General features: G+C 37.5%; 1 long non-coding RNA gene across 1 annotated transcript in view; it reads right to left on the bottom strand.

Annotated features, from left to right (window-relative positions):
• LOC144303605 (uncharacterized) overlaps positions 1-18,075 on the bottom strand; it is a 64,566-nt gene that overhangs the window by 38,460 nt on the left and 8,031 nt on the right. Inside the window, exons 2-3 of the long non-coding RNA XR_013370624.1 lie at positions 14,943-15,008; positions 12,343-12,436 (exon numbers count right to left, since the gene is read on the bottom strand). This is a non-coding gene — a long non-coding RNA (uncharacterized LOC144303605). The remainder of the gene's footprint in view (positions 1-12,342; positions 12,437-14,942; positions 15,009-18,075) is intronic.

Here is an 18,075-nt window from a genome sequence, read left to right as displayed (position 1 = left end):
ATGACAGCATCTCTGGGAGAAGTCATAAATTAAGCTACACTGTTATTTAAACCACCATGTGAATGAAATTTTTCAGAAAGAATTTTTAAAGCAGAGAACAGAGAACAGTGAATGTACAGTATGAGGAAAAGAATCATGACAGAAAGAGCCCAAAAAGATAAAATTCTGCTACTTTATAGTTGGTCCCTTAATAACAACCACTTTTACTTTGGACAGAAAATAAAATATGTGTTTCCAAAAGTCCAAGTTTCCAAGGCAAGAAGCCATATGATGGTAGAAAGGGATAGTGGCCTGATATAAGTGATTCAAACTTAAAGCCTCACAGCTACCCAAAAGGGATCTTGGGGCAGTCCAATGAGATAATGTATTTCAAAGCACTTGGCATGTAATAAATGCTTGTTGTTTTCCTAATTTTATGAATGGTATTAATGGAGAAAGAGAAAGAAAACAATAAATACATGAAGAAAAGAATAATTCAAATTAGACACACTAAACAAAAGTCTGATCTGTGGATTTCTGAAATTTATTTGTAAAACTGAAAAAACATATAGGAAGAGTATTTCCTATAATACTAGATACATAATACTAGATACATATAAATCTGAAGATTTATAATAATTACTCTGCCTTCTGAAATTTCTTTAAAAAGTTCTAGATAGTCACATATAAATGTTTTAAGTGAATAAAAAGCTGAACAATGTTACTGGAAATCTAAAACGTGCTATTTTTCTTCCCATTATATTAATGTTCTCAGCTGAAGCTGAAAAACAATAGCATGTCTTTCTTCCAGACTACAAATTACAGCAAAGTCTTATAACTACAACATAAGGCCATTATAGAAACGTTGACACCTGAATAATAGCAAGACAGCTCAGCATAGCTATATTTAGGCAGTAATAACATTAGACTGTGCCTATATCAGCAAAACTCTTCATATTGTTCTTTTCTTATCTCCAAATTGAATGGACTTGACCCCTGCTTTTATTTTAGTAGTTGGGCTGTCTCTATGCCTATAAAATACATATATATACATAGCCACAGATATATCTTATTTTTATATTTCCACACAATTTATTATGTGGGAAATAAAATAACTATTTTTAATGAAGTTCATTTGAATATGAAAGTTTAGAGGGGAAAATATAAACATAATTTTATCTTGGTGCTATTTTAGAAATGTTATTTGTTAAGATCCCAACAGTTAAAATATAGAGTGGTATAAAGACAGTCTCTTCAATAAATGGTGTTGAGAAAACTGGACAGCTACATGCCAAGGAATTAAATTGAACCTCTTTCTTACACCATACACACACACACAAAAACCTCAAAATGGATTAATAACCTAAATTCAAGGCCTGAAACCATTAAAATCTTGAAAGAAAACAAGGCAGTAATCTCTTGGACATTGGCCTTAGCAACATTTTTCTAGATGTGTCTGCTCAGGCAAGGGGGAAAAAGCAAAATAAGCTATTGGGAGTACATCAAATTAAAAAGCTCTGGCACAATGAATAAAATCATCAATCAAAAGAAAAGGAACATATTGAATGGGAAGAAGGTATTTGCAAATGACATAAATACCCAATGTGTATTTAAAAATTCATACTACTAAATGCCAAACAAATAATGATTTAAAAATAGGCAGAGGACCTGAATAGACATTTTTCCAAAGACATACAAGTAGCAGACACATGAAAATAGTCCCAGCATCACTAATCATCAGGGAACGTAAATCAAAACCACAATGAGACACCACCTTACACCAGTCAGAATGGTTAGTATCAAAAAGACAAGAAATAACAAATGTTGGCAAAGATGTAGGGAAAAGGGAACTCTTGGGCACTGTTGGTGGAGATGTAAATTGGTGCAGCCATGATGGAAAACAGTATGGAGGTTCCTCAAAAAATTAAAAATAAAAATACAACATAATATAGTAATTCCACTGCTGAGTACCCAAAGAAAACAACACCAACTCAAAAAGATATATATGCACCCCTATGTTAATTGCAGCATTATTCATAAGAGCCTAGATATGAAGCAACCCACGTGTTCAGTGATGGGCTCATGGACAAATAAGAAGGAGGTAGATACATACAATGGAATATTACTTAGCCATAAAAATAACAAAATCTTGCCATTCACAACAAGGATGGACCTAGAGCCTATCTCGCTAAGTGAAACAAATCAAAGAAAGGTATAAACCATATGATTTTATTTCTATGTAGAACAGGAATGAAAAGCATAGGGAATATACTCAATATTATTATAATAACTTTGTACAGTGACAATAATTATACTTTTCATGCTGAGCATTGCATAATGTACAGAATTGCTGAATCACTGTTATATATCTGAGACTAATAGAGCATTGTATGTCAACTATACTCTGATAAAAAATAAACAAAAAATAAAAGAATTTCAAAACAGCTGAAATTCAAATTAAAAGGTTACACTACACTGAGCTAAGAGGCTGGAGAAATGAGAGCATAGGAGATGACAGCCAGGTGTATGGTGTTCCTTTTCAGGTGAATAAAATGTCCTAAAGTTGATTGTAGGTGAGGTTGTAATAAATATGAATATATTAAAAACCACTGAATTGTACACACTATATAGGTACTTGAAAGAGGTGTTGGGCGCCCAGGTGGCTCAGGTCATGACCCCGGGGTCCCGGGATCGAGTCCCACGTCCGGCTCCCGCATGGAGCCTGCTTCTCCCTCTGCCTGTGTCTCTGCCTCTCTGCCTCTCATGAATAAATAAAATATTTTTTTTAATTTTTATTTATTTATGATAGTCGCAGAGACAGAGAGAGGCAGAGACACAGGCAGAGGGAGAAGCAGGCTCCATGCCGGGAGCCCGACGTGGGACTCGATCCCGGGACTCCAGGATCGCGCCCTGGGCCAAAGGCAGGTGCTAAACCGCTGCGCCACCCAGGGATCCCCAATAAAATCTTTTTTTTTTTTTAAAGAAAAGAGGTGTCAATTATATCTCAATAAAGTTGTTTTTAAGACTCTAAAAAAAGGAGGGCGAGGCAAGCCGGGGGAAGTAGGGTCTTCGCCGCCCCCCATCACCTGGACGCCGGTCACAGCATCCTGGACACCCGCGAGCCCCGAGGGGTAAAGGGAGGCCGGACAGTCCAGGGGGAAGGGCGTCCGCCCCTGACCAGGAGGAAGGCGGAGAAAATAAAAGAAAACAGAATCAAGTGGAGGAGGGGGGCGGGGAGCCTGGGGACAGGAGGCGGGGGTGCACCTGCGTGGGGAGGAGGGAGGGAGGGAAGGGGGAAGGGTGAGGGGCACCGGACGGCGGGGACCCTCCTGCTGAGGGGGTGGGGTAGGGGGCGGAGTGGGGTAGGAGGGGGGAGGGCACAGGATGGGGGTGCGGCCCCTCCTGCCATGGGGAGGCACAGGAAGGCAGGGATGCCCCTGCCGCCAGGCTCCCCCGAGCTGTGCAGGTCAGAGCCCCCCGCCCCCCAGCACCCAGGCCAGTGCGGACCGGGTGCTGCGGTGGGTACTGGGGGAGCTGACTCCAGAGCTGGGGAGCTGGCCGTGGCCACTGGTGTTCCTCCTGTGTCACCCTGTGCCTGGGGTGGGGGGACGCAGGGGACAGGGGCCTCACGGGGTCAACAGCTCCCACTGACCCCGGCACCCGGCAGGGGCGGGGCAGCTCCCCCAGGTGCACACACCTGAGAGTCAGCACAGCAGCCCTTCCCCCAGAGACCAGCTGGAAGGACAGGGAGGAGCAAGTTCTGGACCCAGCAGCACTGGAAAGCTCCAGGGGAAGTCGAGGGATTTACAGTATATAGAACTAGAGGGTTCCCCCCCACTTTTTTCCCTTTTTCCAGTACAACTCCTTTTTATATCCGGCTAAAAATTTCCAATATTTTTTGTTTTCCCACCTTAACTACAATATTTTACCACCTCTTCATTTTTAAGGTTCTTCCTTTTTGACTTTGAGATTTCTACAATTACAGGTCCTAGATACATTTTCCACTTCTAGATTCCCTTCAACATACTCAATTTAATTTTGGGAGATAGACAAGATATGGTTCTTTGTTTTGCTTTTGTTTTCTCTCCCTCCTTTTGTTCTGCAATGGCGGAAGTTAATACCTTCTAAATCATGACCAGCAGCACCCAGAGCCAAGTGGGACACCGTGCTGGTTCCTTCTGTGAGATCATATACCCTCTTCATTCCCATTCTGACCCCCTCTTTTATCTCATTTATGTTTTCGTGGTCAATGTTGGGGCTTTCCACAAGTATTACTGGTTTATATAAATTTGGGAATGAGCATCTTCTAACTTACAGAACTTAATACATTCAGAACCAAGGGGATCACACTCGAGGACCCCTCTACATTCTCCCTCTACTACAACTTCGTCATCACCACCATCTCCCAGGCCCCTCCTTTTTTCCTTTTTTTATTCTTTTTTTCCTCTTTTGCTTTTTCCTCTTCCTTTTTTTCTTTTTTCTTTTTATTTTTTTTTATTCTGCTCTGATCTTTGTTTTCATTTTCTGGTCTCTGACCTCATCAGAATCATCTAGGGTGAAATTTACTAAGGTCGTGTGGTTGATATTCTTGACTCAGTCCACTCATACAGCCACTCTGCACTGTGGAAAATGACCAGAAAGAAGAACTCACCACAAAAGAAAGTTCAGAAACAGTACTCTCTCCCACAGAGTTACAGAATTTGGATTACAATTCGATGTCAGAAAGCCAAATCAGAAGCACAATTATAAAGCTACTGGTGGCTCTGGAAAAAAAGCATTAAGGATTCAAGAGACTTCATGACTGCATAATTTAGATCTATCAGGCTGAAATTAAAAATCAATTAAATGAGATGCAATCCAAACTGGAGGTCCTAATGACAAAGGTTAATGAAGTAGAAGAAAGAGTGAGTGACATAGAAGACAAGTTGATGGCAAGGAAGGAGCTGAGGGGAAAAAAAGAAAAACAATTAAAAGACCACGAGGAAAGGTTAAGGGAAATAAATGATAGCCTCAGAAGGAAAAATCTACGTCTAATTGGGATTCCAGAAACTACAGAGGGACAGAGGACCAGAAAGCATATTTGAACAAATCATAGCTGAGAACTTCCCTAATTTGGGGAGGGAAACAGGCATTCAGATTCAGAAGATGGAGAGGTCTCCCCCTAAAATCAATAAAAACCATTCAACACTTCAACATTTAACAGCAAAACTTGTAAATTCCAAAGATAAAGAGAAAATCCTTAAGCAGCAAGAGACAAGAGATCCCTAACTTATATGGGGAGAAATATTAGATTAACAGCAGAGCTCTCCACAGAGACCTGGCAGGTTAGAAAGGGCTGGCAGGATATATTCAGGGTCCTAAATGAGAAGAACCTGCAGCCAAGTATATTTTATCCAGCAAGGCTCTCATTCAGAATAGAAAGAGAGATAAAGGACTTCCAGGATGGGCAGAAACTGAAAGAATATGTGACCACCAAACCAGCTCTGCAAGAAATATTAAGGGGGACTCTGTAAAAGAAAGAGGACGTCCAAAGAAACAATCCACAAGAACAGGGATGAAGAGGCATTACGATGACACTAAATTCATATCTTTCAATAGTTACTCTGAACATGAATGGGCTTAATGATCCTATCAAAAGGTGCAGGGTTTCAGACTGGATAAAAAAGCAAGACCCATCTATTTGCTGTCTACAAGAGACTCATTTAGACCTAAGGACACCTCCAGCCTGAAAATGAAAGGGTAGAGAACAATTTAGCATTCAAATGGTCCTCAGAAGAAAGCTGGGATAGCAATCTTCATATCAGATAAATTAGAGTTTATCCCAAAGACTGTAGTAAGAGGTGAAGAGGGACACTCTATCATACGTAAAGGGTCTATGCAACAGGAAGACCTAACAATAGTGAATATTTATGCCCCTAATGTGGGAGCTGCCAAGTATATCAATCAATTAATAACCAAAGTTAAGACATACTTAAATAATGCACTAATACTGGAAGACTTCAACACAGCACTTTCTGCAAATGACAGATCTTCTTAGCAGAACATCACCAAAGAAACAAGGGCCTTGAATGATATACACTGGACCAAACGTATTGCACAGATATATACAGAACTTTACATCCAAACGCAACTGGATACACATTCTTCTCAAGTGCACATGGAACTTTCTCCAGAATAGACCACATACTGGGTCACAAATCAGGTCTCAACTGATACCAAAAGACTGGGATTGACCCCTGCATATTTTCAGACCACAATGCTTTGAAACTAGAACTCAATCACAAGAAGAAATTTGGAAGAAACTCAAACACATGGAGATTAAACAGCAACCTGCTAAAAGATTAAAGGGTCAACCAGGAAATTAGAAGAATTAAAAGATTCATGGAAACTAGTAAGAATGAAGATACAACCGTTCAAAATCTTTGGGATACAGCAAAAGCAGTCCTAAGAGGGAAATACACCGCATACAAGCATCCCTCAAAAAATTGGAAAAAATTCAAATACACAAACCAACCTTGAACCTACAGGAACTGGAGAAAGAACAGTAAATAAAACCTACACCCAGCAGAAGAGAGATAATAAAGATTCGAGCAGTCTCAATGAAACAGAGACCAGAGGAACTGTGGCACAGATCAACAAAACCAGGAGTTGGTTCTTTGAAAGAATTAATAAGATAGATAAACCATTAGCCAGCCTTATTAAAAACAAAAGAGAAGGGCAGCCCCGGTGGCTCAGCAGTTTGGCGCTGCCTTCGGCTTGGGGTGTGATCCTGGGGACCAGGGATCGAGTCCCATGTCGGGCTCCTGCTTCTTCCTCTGCCTGTGTCTCTGCCTTTCTCTCTCTGTGTCATGAATAAATAAATAAAATATTTTAAAAAATAAATAAATAAAATAAATAAATTTATTTTAATAAAATAAATAAAATATTTTAAAAAAACAAAAGAGAAAAGACTCTAATAAAATCACAAATGAAAAAGGAGAGATCACAGCCAATACCAAGGAAATACAAAGTATTTTAAAAACATATTATGAGCTGCTATACACCAATAAATTAGGCAATCTAGAAGAAATGGACGCATTCCTGGAAAGCCACAAACTGCCAAAACTGGAACAGGAAGTAATAGAAACCTGAACAGACCAATATCCAAGGAGGAAATTGAAGCAGTCATCAGAAACCTCCCAAGACACAAAAGTCCAGGCCCAGATGGCTTCCCAGGGGAATTCTATCAAACATTTAAAGGAGAAACAATATCTATTCTACTAAAGCTGTTCTGAAAGATAGAAAGAGATGGAGTACTTCCAAACTCATTCTATGAGGCATCACCTTGATTCCAAAACCAGACAAAGACCCCACCAAAAAAGGAGAATTATAGACCAATATCCCTGATGAACACAGATGCAAAAATTCTCAACAAGATATTAGCCAATAGGATCCAACAGTACATTAAAAAATTATTCACCGTGACCAAGTGGGATTTATTCCCAGGATGCAAGGCTGGTTCAACACTTGCAAAACAATCAATGTGATAGATCATATCAACATAAGAAAAAACAAGAACCATATGATCATCTCAATAGATGCAGAGAAAGCATTTAATAAAATTCAACATCCATTCCTGATCAAAACTCATCAGAGTGTAGGAATAAACAGGGAATATTCCTCAGCAGCTTAAAAGCCATCAACCAAAGGCCCACAGCAAATATCATTCTCAATGGGGAAACATTGAGATCCTTTCCCCTAGGATCAGGAACAAGACAGGGATGTCCACTCTCACCACCGCTATTCAACATAGTACTAGAAGTCCTAGCCTCAGTAATCAGACAACAAAAAGAAATAAAAGGCATTCACATTGTCAAAGAAGAAGTCAAAATCTCCTTCTTCACAGATGACATGATACTGTACAGAGAAAACTCAAAAGACCACCCCAAGATTGCTAGAACTCATACAGCAATTCGGCGTGTGGCAGGAGACAAAATCAATGCCCATAAATCAGTGGCATTTCTATAAACTAACAATGAGACTGAAGAAAGAGAAATTAAGGAGTCAATCCCATTTACAAGTGCACCCTAAAGCATAGGATACCTAGGAATAAACCTGACCAAAGAGGTAAAGGATCTATACCCTAAAAACTACAGTACACTCCTGAAAGAAATGGAGGAAGACACAAAGAGATGGAAAAATATTCCATGCTAATGGATTGGAAGAATTAATATGTGAAAATGTCAATGCTACCCAGGGCAATAGACACATTTAATGCAATCCCTATCAAAATACCATGGACTTTTTTCAGAGAGTTGGAACAAGTCATCTTAAGATTTGTGTGGAATCAAAAAAGACCCCAAATACCAGGGGAATATTAAAAAAGAAAACCAGAGTCAGGGGCATTACAAGCGTGATTATGATGGATTTCAAGCTGTACTACAAAGCTCTGATCATCAAGACAGTGTGGCCTGGCACAAAAATAGACACATGGATCAATGGAACAGAATAGAGAATCCAGAAATGAGCCCTCAACTCTATGGTCAACTAATATTCGACAAAGCAGGAAAGACTATCCACTGGAAAAAGGACAGTCTCTTCAATAAATGGTGCTGGGAAAATTGGACATCCACATGCAGAAGAATGAAACTAGACCATTCTCTTACACCAGACACAGAGATAAACTCAAAATGGTTGAAAGATTGAAATGTGAGACAAGAATCCATCAAAATCCTAGAGGAGAACACAGGCAACATGTTGGCCAATGGAATTTAAATTTTAAAAAATGATAAAAAATTAGTTGAGGGCATAAAAGATTTTATTTATTTATTTATTTATTTATTTATTATTTATTTATTTGAGAGAGAGAGAGAGAGGCAGAGACACAGGCAGAGAGGGAAGCAGGCTCCCATGCAGGGAGCCCAATGTGGGACTCGATCCCAGGACCCCAGGATCACACCCTGAGCCAAAGGCAGATGCTCAGCCACTAAGCCACCCAAGTGCCCCGAGGGCATAAAAGATCTAAACAGCACATTTTAACATGCTTGATCTAATGTCCATATATAAAATCTTCACCTCAATTAAAAAATCCACTTTTCTCTCTAGTACACACGGACCATTTAAAATACCCTACATGCGGAGCAACTGGGTATCTCAGTTAAAATACTAGGCTGTTCAAAGCCTCTGCCTTTGGCTGGGTCATGGTCCCAGGATCCACATATTTCTCTATTCAGAGGAGGAAGAGATTAATTCTGATTTGTGATGAAGTGAGGGAGGAAATAGCTTTGAAATGTAAGTAGGATTTGAATATGCGTAGACGGGAAGAAGGGATGGGAGTGTATTTAACATAGATAGTAAATGTTCTAGTTAGAACACAGACCAAGGAGGAAGAGAAGGCCTCAAAAATGACTGGGTGACAAATTGCCGAAGTCGTAATGAGAATTAGGCTCCAAGAAACTTGCTTAGGAAATTATTTTTTTTAAAGATTTTATTTATTTATTCATGAGAGACACAGAGAGAGAGAGGCAGAGACCCAGGCAGAGGGAGAAGCAGGCTCATGCAGGGAGCCCGACGTGGGACTTGATCTCAGGTCTCCAGGATCACGTCCTGGGCTGAAGGTAGACGCTAAACCGCTGAGCCACCCAGGGATCCCCCCCAGGAAATTATTTCTCTAGACAAAGCAGGAGGTAATGAAGGTCTGAGCTATTATTGGAGAGCAATTACTTTTATAAAATACTAGGACTTAAAAATGTATCTGCCATTCAACTTCACTTAACCCTTAGTCATATTCCTTCCTTTTTCTGTCTCCCAACTTCACCTTCCTTTCAGTGTCCAACAACTCCAAGCTACACCACCCACACTGCACAGAGGGTATTAATCCCACAGAATGGCTGCAGTCTAAAACCTGGTTCCCTACCAGATCTTCCAGAATACAAACCTGCCAATCAAAAAAAAAAAGGTCTACCCAGATGCATCTGCAAACCACGAGGCAGACAGTCACCAAAACCCAATCATGCTGGCACCTTGATCTCAGATTTCTGGCCACCACAATTGTGAGAAATAAATTTCTATTGTTCACAATCCACCCAGCCTATGGGTTTCTTGCTATATAGCAGCCTGAGTTAAGACACTACATTTCTTCCTATCTCAGTGATTCTCCAAATTTCAGTACTCTTAATTCTTTCTTTCAGTTTATTCAGTGCAGTATAAAAACACCTTTAGTATACGGAAAAATATTAAGGGCAAAGCTGGATAGACCAAGTACCTACCATGACCATAATGCAATTAAATTAGATATAAATGTTAAAGGATAACGCAAAAACAACAACAACCCCACTCAGGTTAAAGAAGAAATCACAATGGAAAAAAAATGTTTAACTGAGAAATGAACTACAAAATTTGTAAGACGCAGCTAAAATATGTTTGGAAAAATTTAACATTAAATACTGTCTTTTAGAAAAGAAAACTGAAGATCAATGAGATGAAAAACAAAGCTAAAGACTCACATGACCTGATTTCACTTATTATAAAGTTAGTTATCAAGATGGTCTGGTATTCATAAAACATGAAAACATAGATCAATGAAATAAAATAATCCAGAAATTGATCCACACATATATGATCAATTGATTTTTGACAAAGGTGCAAAGGTAATTCAATGGAGAAAGGACAGTCTTTTTAATCCAAGTAGCCCTCACTACGATCAATATACAAAATGTCAGTATCTTTTAATTATGAAATGTATTTGTTCTGATGAGTATTTTGGTTTCATTTTATGAATGCCACATATCCTATCCCATTAGAAAGAATTCAGAATGAATATACCATAAGATTAGGTGAAACTTGGAAGTTGTACTCCAAGGACATCTCTTTAATCCTACTTGTATGGCCTTTGGCAAGTCACTTCTTATTTTCCTCTTATTTTTCTATTTCCTTAGGTTTTCTCTCCCCTTCTCTTAGGTTTTTGTGAGATGAAACATGAAAATACAAATTAAAAATATGATCAGCAAATGTGGAATAATAGAAATGTTCTGATGTTGTTATGGTGGTGGTGGTTTCACAGGTATAAACATCTGTCAAAATCCCTCAATTGTGCACTTTTAAGGATGCAATATATCATTCATAAATTATATCTTAGTAAATAGATTTTAAAAAGAAAAATGTAGAGGCACCTAGTGGGTACAAAACAATGGATGATTTGTTCTTGTATCCCCTGCTTTTCCACTTTATTAACTTGACAGGAAAAACACTTAGTCACTATTTCCCATAGGAAAACCTCTAAGAACATCTTGAAATAATCATGAGATTATTTCTCTGCCTCCTCTCTTCCATACTAAACCTCAATATTTTTCACTTTTCCTATGAATTTCACTTTAGAAAGATCTTAAATCTAGATTCTATACCTCTCATTTCAGTTAAAGAATAAAAATAGAGCAATTCATGCACGTGCCACAATATCCTGAGATCCTTAGGTGTTTGCTCCACTAAAGTCCACGGTGTCATTATAGTAATATGCTGCTAATTCATGTATTAAAAGAGGATTATTAGGACACCTGGGTGGCTCAGTTGGTTGAACGTCTGCCTTTGGCTCAGGTCATACCTCAGGGTCCTGGAATCAGCCCCGTGTCGGGCTTCCTGCTCAGCAGGGAATCTGCTTGTCCCTCTCCCTCTGCTCCTCCCACTCCCACTTATGCTTGCTCTTGCTCTCTTTCATAAAATTTTTTATCTTAAATAAATAAATTAATAGAGGTTTATTATGTCCCTCTTAAATTGCACTCAACCAAACTCAAAAGAAGCCAGCTAAATAAGTACTATTTTCAAGTCTTTTATTGATGTGGCTACGTATATACTCCCAATGTGAATCATTTTATTTAAAACAATAGTAGCTGGGACAGCCTTCTTTTTTTACTTGATGACACCCTTAGAAAAACCTAATGCTTTTCTTTTTAATATATCAAACATAAACTTTGGTACCAACACAGCTATCATGTATTTATGTATTCGAAACCCAGAGCAAAACGTCTCGTGTTGGACTTTTTTACACTAGTGAATTATCTGTTTTGTCAGTAATATTATTAAACACAGAGTGTCTTCCCTAAATTGCTAAAATCATACAGAGTTCACTGAAATGAACATTGTAAAAATTGTAAAAATCGGACTAGGCTTGAAACTACCACCAGTTTTCAAAACAAACACTTTGAGCAAAACTGATTTGCTACTTTGTTTTTTGTTTTAAAAGTATAATCTCGTTCTATGTAACTATGAAGATAATTCCTCATATTTTTTCATCTTATACTTTTTGTTCAATATTTACCACTTCTCAAAGAAGTTAGTAGACGATAAAAAATAAAATTACCCTTCCCCACCTCAGTCCATTTCACTTACCTACTAAATGGGCTGGGAATAGTAGGTATCACTTAACAAATCCCTCCATTCAGGCAAAATGACCTGTGATTGGGACCACAGGGCTCTTCGTGATCTAAACACATACATAAATGAAATAAGAGCAAATTAAATTGTTCTAATAAGGTAAGTAGAAGGACTAAGTATCTTAGAAGTAGTGATTCTAAAGATTAGAATGAAGAATTGTTTCTCAACATGAAGAACTTAATCTTATTTCTTATTTGATAAACAGGGACTTCTGTCCCTTTGAGGGAAAAATTGATCTGTCTTAAGGATGTGGCCATTAGCTATAACAGATTTATAGGCTATATTACAGAAATAGGGAATCTCTATATTCATTAGATTTTTAAAAGGTGAATAGGATCTTAAATAGCAGTCTTTCTCATTTCATACTGATATTCTGCAGCTTTGTCTAGAGCTTCTCTGTTCCAAAGGTGTATTTAAATTCTTATCTTTCCTATTAGGTCCCAAATTCATTAAGTTCTGAAACTGCTATGGGAAAATGATCTATGTAATTGAGATAAATTCTGATTTCCAAAATTTATTTTTAAATATTCCTATATATGAAAAATTTATTTTTATTTTATTTTTTAAAAGATTTTGTTTATTTAATCATGAAAGACACAGAGAGAGAGGCAGAGACATAGACAAAGGGAAAAGAAGGCTCCCCACAGGGAGCCAGATGAAGGACTCGATCCCATGACCCCAGGATCACCACCTGAGCCAAAGGCAGACCCTCAACCACTGAGCCACCCAGGCACCCCTATCTATGGTCATTTTAAAACCAAAAAACAAAACAAAACAAAACAAAACAAAAAAACAACAAAACAAAACAAAACCCAGGGACGCCTGACTGGCATGCGACTCCTAGCTGGCTAAGTTGGTAGGGTATGTGACTCTTGACCTCAGGGTTCTGGGTTCAGGCCCCATGTTGGGTGTAGAGATTATTTAAGAATAAAATCTTTAAAACAACAACATAAAAAAAGTAATCTTACAAGGTTTTGATATGCAAGAAGATTTTAGGTAATAGCTGGTAATTGAAAAGACATTAATGTTCTAAAGTAAAATTAAAAACCTAGTCATTGCTTGATATGCAGCCAAAACTTTCAGAATACTGAAAAAAATAAACTTCCATTTCTCTTTTGCTTGCTTTCTCTTCCCCCTTCTTTCTCCATCCTTTACATCCTTCTTTACCTTTGATCTTTTCCTGTATCCTTCCTTATCTCTTTGCCTTCCTTGTCTCCTGGGTACCTCTCTCCTTCCTTCCAACCTGCATGTCCTTCCCTCAATCTTATCTTTTAAAATCCTTTTTCTTTCATTTCTGGTCACCAAAACCATTATATAGAAAAATTCATAGATAACCATAGAATTTACAGAGTCATTATACTACTGTTTATAATTAGAAAAGCAGATTGTTGACTACTTAATCTTTTGGCCTTGAAGGGAGAATTACATTGCTTTAGAACTGCACATTGTTGGTTCCTACTTGTCTGTCTAGAAAATGACCTAAAATCATCTTATGTGAAGGAGAAAATGGCTTTACTCAAATTTGGCATTAAAAAAAAATTCTAGCATTTATTTGCCACTAAATATCAACACTTTTTAAAATATAATTGTTAACGAGCCAGGTGTCTCCACAGCCAGAATTTAAAATTCTTAAGTGTTCCTTTTACTAAGATATGATAATAATCTGTTTCACCAAGACATTAAAACTGTACAGTTATAAAAATGTGAAGAGGAAAACAGAATTATAAAATCTTAAGTGGAAAAAAAGAAAGTAAACCAAGCAGAACTAATTCTTCTAGATTTTTCCTTTTTTACACAATGGCATGCCTCTTTACAATCAAACAACTTTTAATAAGATAATGCTTACCATTTTTCAGTAATAATTTGGTTAATAAATAAAATCTCAATTAACATTACATCAAAATCATGGGAATCATCACAGGGTTTTCCAGTGAGGATGGAGTATAATTTTATCATAGAATGCTTCCTGTAGCTGAAATTAATGCCCTTATTTTTAACTGGGTTATAACCAGCCAGGTCTCAACATCTGGTATTTTAGCTGTAAAGAATGCTCATCTAAAAAAAAAAATGCTCATCTAATTTGAGTCACTATCTCCGAATTTGTTATCTTGATTTCACCTACTCTTTGTAAAGTTGATATCAGATACAGAGTAAGCTAGAATTTGTCAATTTGTAAAAAGCAAATAATTTTATAGTTAAGTCTAAAATAAAATAGTTTCATGCTATAAAAGGTTATCTCTCAAAACCAAAACATTTCAGATTTTATTTTTTTATTTTTATTTTTCTTATTTTTTTATAAATTTATTTTTTATTCGTGTTCAATTTGCCAACATATAGAATAACACCCAGTGCTCATCCCGTCAAGTGCCCACCTCAATGCCCGTCACCCAGTCACCCCCACCCCCCGCCCACCTACCCTTCCACCACCCCTAGTTCGTTCTGAAACAATTTTAAATAGGGAAAAATATATCTTTGTGTTAATACACTTTTTGCGAGGTATTGTTCTATTTCTATGTGACACACACTGACAAAAGTATAAATTTACAAAAAGTTACCTGTTGACATCCTAATTTTTAAATAGTTTCATTCTTGATCAAAAATTTAGGGTTGAAAAACAGCACCTAAAATTAATAATTTAGGAGAAATTATCTTTTGAAAGCATTATAAAATTCAAATAGGGCATCTATTTTTTTTAGATACTTACTACATATCAATAAAAAAATCTGAACATAGAAAACTAAAAAATCAACATTAAGCAGTATAAACACACTAAATATAAGTCATTGCCTAAGTAACATAATCTTAAATCTCCCTGCAGAGAAGTCAAGCTTTATTTTTAATAAACATTAATGTAGTAAAAATTCTATATAAAAGATATGACTCAGTAAATGAAACTGAATGCAGGTAGATTGCAGGCCAGGATGCGTGGCTTTTTACTTTTTCATAAAGCCTATTTGTACTCTGACTTTTAAACAGTCTTGGTTTTTAAGAACAATTTGTTCATTTATCTATCAACAAAAATGTAGTAAGTGGCCAACTACCTTTAAGAAATAATGGACACAAAACCAAATAATTACAAAAATGTTTTAGGCTGGCTCACGTAAACCATATTTGGACTTACAAAAATGACCATTTCATTCAATTCATCCTAATATAGTCTCATAGAGACCTATATAGCCACTCTCTCTTAGTACACACACACACAAAACAGAGCTTAACTGTTACAAAGAATCAGGGAAAGATTCCAAGAGGAAGTATTATTTGTGCTGAGCCTTGAAGAATGAGCAAGAGTTTGTGAACAGAGATGGATGAACACTCCAGACAGAGGTACCTGCATGTTCAAAGGCACAGAAGAAAAACTGTATTCTTACTGTACTCAGATAATTGCAGGTACATCGCGGGCCAGGATGTGTGCAGGATGTGTGTGTGGAGTGTGTGTGGATTTGCAGGAAGGCAGAATGGTATGGGGAAAGAGTGGCAGGAATAGGTAATGCAAAACAATCAGGGTCCACATGCTAGACTTTATTTTAAAGGCTTAAAGGATTTGTAGCAGAGAAAGATCACATCTGCATTCTGGAAAATCATTTGGAGGGCAATGTGAAAAATAGATGGCAACTTCCAGAGGAACTGATATCAGGCAAAGCAGTGTGGAGGCTATTTTAATAATCAAGACCAGTGAAGAAATAAAGCAATAGGCATGAAGATAAGAGAGAGAATTGAAGATATGCTTAACAGGCACATCCAGAGAATAAGAGAGCAGTGTCTAAAAGAAAGAAACCAAACTCACTTTTGCATATCCATGAGGGAAAGGTATTTATTTATTTATTTATTTATTTATTTATTTATTTATTTATAATAAATTTATTTTTTATTGGTGTTCAATTTGCCAACATATAGAATAACACCCAGTGCTCATCCCATCAAGTGCCCCCCTCAGTGCCCGTCACCCAGTCATCCCAAACCCCTGCCCACCTCCCTTTCCACCACCCCTAGTTCGTTTCCCAGAGTTAGGAATCTCTCATGTTCTGTCTCCCTTTCTGATAAGGGAAATGTATTTAAAATCACAATGAGGTATCGCAGCCCACCTTTAGAACGGGCATAGTAAAAATGACACACGATAACAAGTGCTAGCAAGAATATGGAGAAACAGGATCCCTCATACTTTGATGAAGATACAAGGCACTTTGGAAAATAGTTTGATAATTCCTTAAAAAGTTACACATAAATTTACCACGAATGTATCCAAGAGAAACGGAAACACAGTTCAACACAAAGACATGTAGGAAAATGTTTAGAACATTATTCATAATGCCTAAAACTAGAAACCACTCAAATGTTTACTGATAAATGTGGCTTATAGCCAGACAATAAACTGTTATTCAGCAATAACAATGAATGAAGGATTATAACATATTACAACATGGATGGACCTGATGAGTCATTAAATTCTACATTTAAAATAGGTGAATTTTATGGTATATAAATTATACCTCAACAAAGCTGTTTAAAATAACAAAGGTTGGGGGTGCCTGGTTAGCTCAGTCCGTTAAGCAACCAACTCGGTTTTAGCTCAGGTCATGATCTCCTGGGTCCTGAGATGGAGCTCCAAATCAGGCTCTGCTCTCAATGCGGGAGTCTGCTGAAGATTCTCTCTCTCCCTACCACACTCTTTCTCTAAAATAAGTAAATAAATATTTTTTAAAAATTTTAAAAAGCAGGATATAGAAATAGAACTCGCAAGTAAGATAACAATTTCCATTTGCCCCTGTTAAATTTCAAGTGCTACTGAGACACGTAGAAGGAAATGCCTGGAACTGCAGATCTCGCATTCAGGTTAAAATGAGGTTCGACATAAAAGATTTGGGATTCAAATTCCACAGGCAGGTTACCCGAGCTATTTACGTGAATGAATTAGGTGGGAGTGTGCATATACTGTATGAAGCAGAGACCATGGACTGATCCCTGGAAAATATCAACATTTAGTGGTTGGAGGAGCAGCTCATTAAAGAAATTATCAGGGGGGAAAAAGAGAAGAACCAATGTGGCCAATGGCACAATTTTCTTCATTTCTGAATGAAGAGGTTTCTGGTTTCAGTGTTCTGACATTCATTTCCATAATTCAAAATGCTTATCCTATTTGTATGTTCAGCACCCTAGACAACACGTATCACCCAGCTAGCAAGGATGAGCCTTTTTCTCTTACACTACTATCTTCCTCTTTAATTTGAATGTTTGATAAATGACACTCCATTTCTTCTTTTGGTTACATGTGTAATCTTAAATAATATACCTCTACGTATGAATAACTGAACTTGAGTCAACTCACTGACACCTTATCATGTAAACTAATAATTGTGCTGCTAGATTTGCTTCTACTTTTTCTCTCACCACTTCCTCTCTCTGCTGTGATACCTGTATCTTGACTCTTACATCACAAAGGTTTTTAACACTAACACTCTGATATGTAATCCTAATAAAGTCTTTAACTTTTGTCTCTACAATTATAAAGTTACTGATGGCTCTGGAAAAAAGCATAAAGGACTCTAGAGATGCTATTACTGCAGAATTGAGACCTAATCGGGCTGAAATTTTAAATATTTTAACTTAGATGCAATCCAAACTGGAGGTCCTAATTGCTAGGGTAGATGAGGTGGAAGAGGGAGTGACTAACATACAAGACAAGCAGAT

This window comes from Canis aureus, chromosome 32 (assembly GCF_053574225.1).
Source record: "Canis aureus isolate CA01 chromosome 32, VMU_Caureus_v.1.0, whole genome shotgun sequence".
NCBI lineage: Eukaryota > Metazoa > Chordata > Mammalia > Carnivora > Canidae > Canis > Canis aureus.
This window is presented reverse-complemented; position numbering and strand designations above follow the sequence as displayed.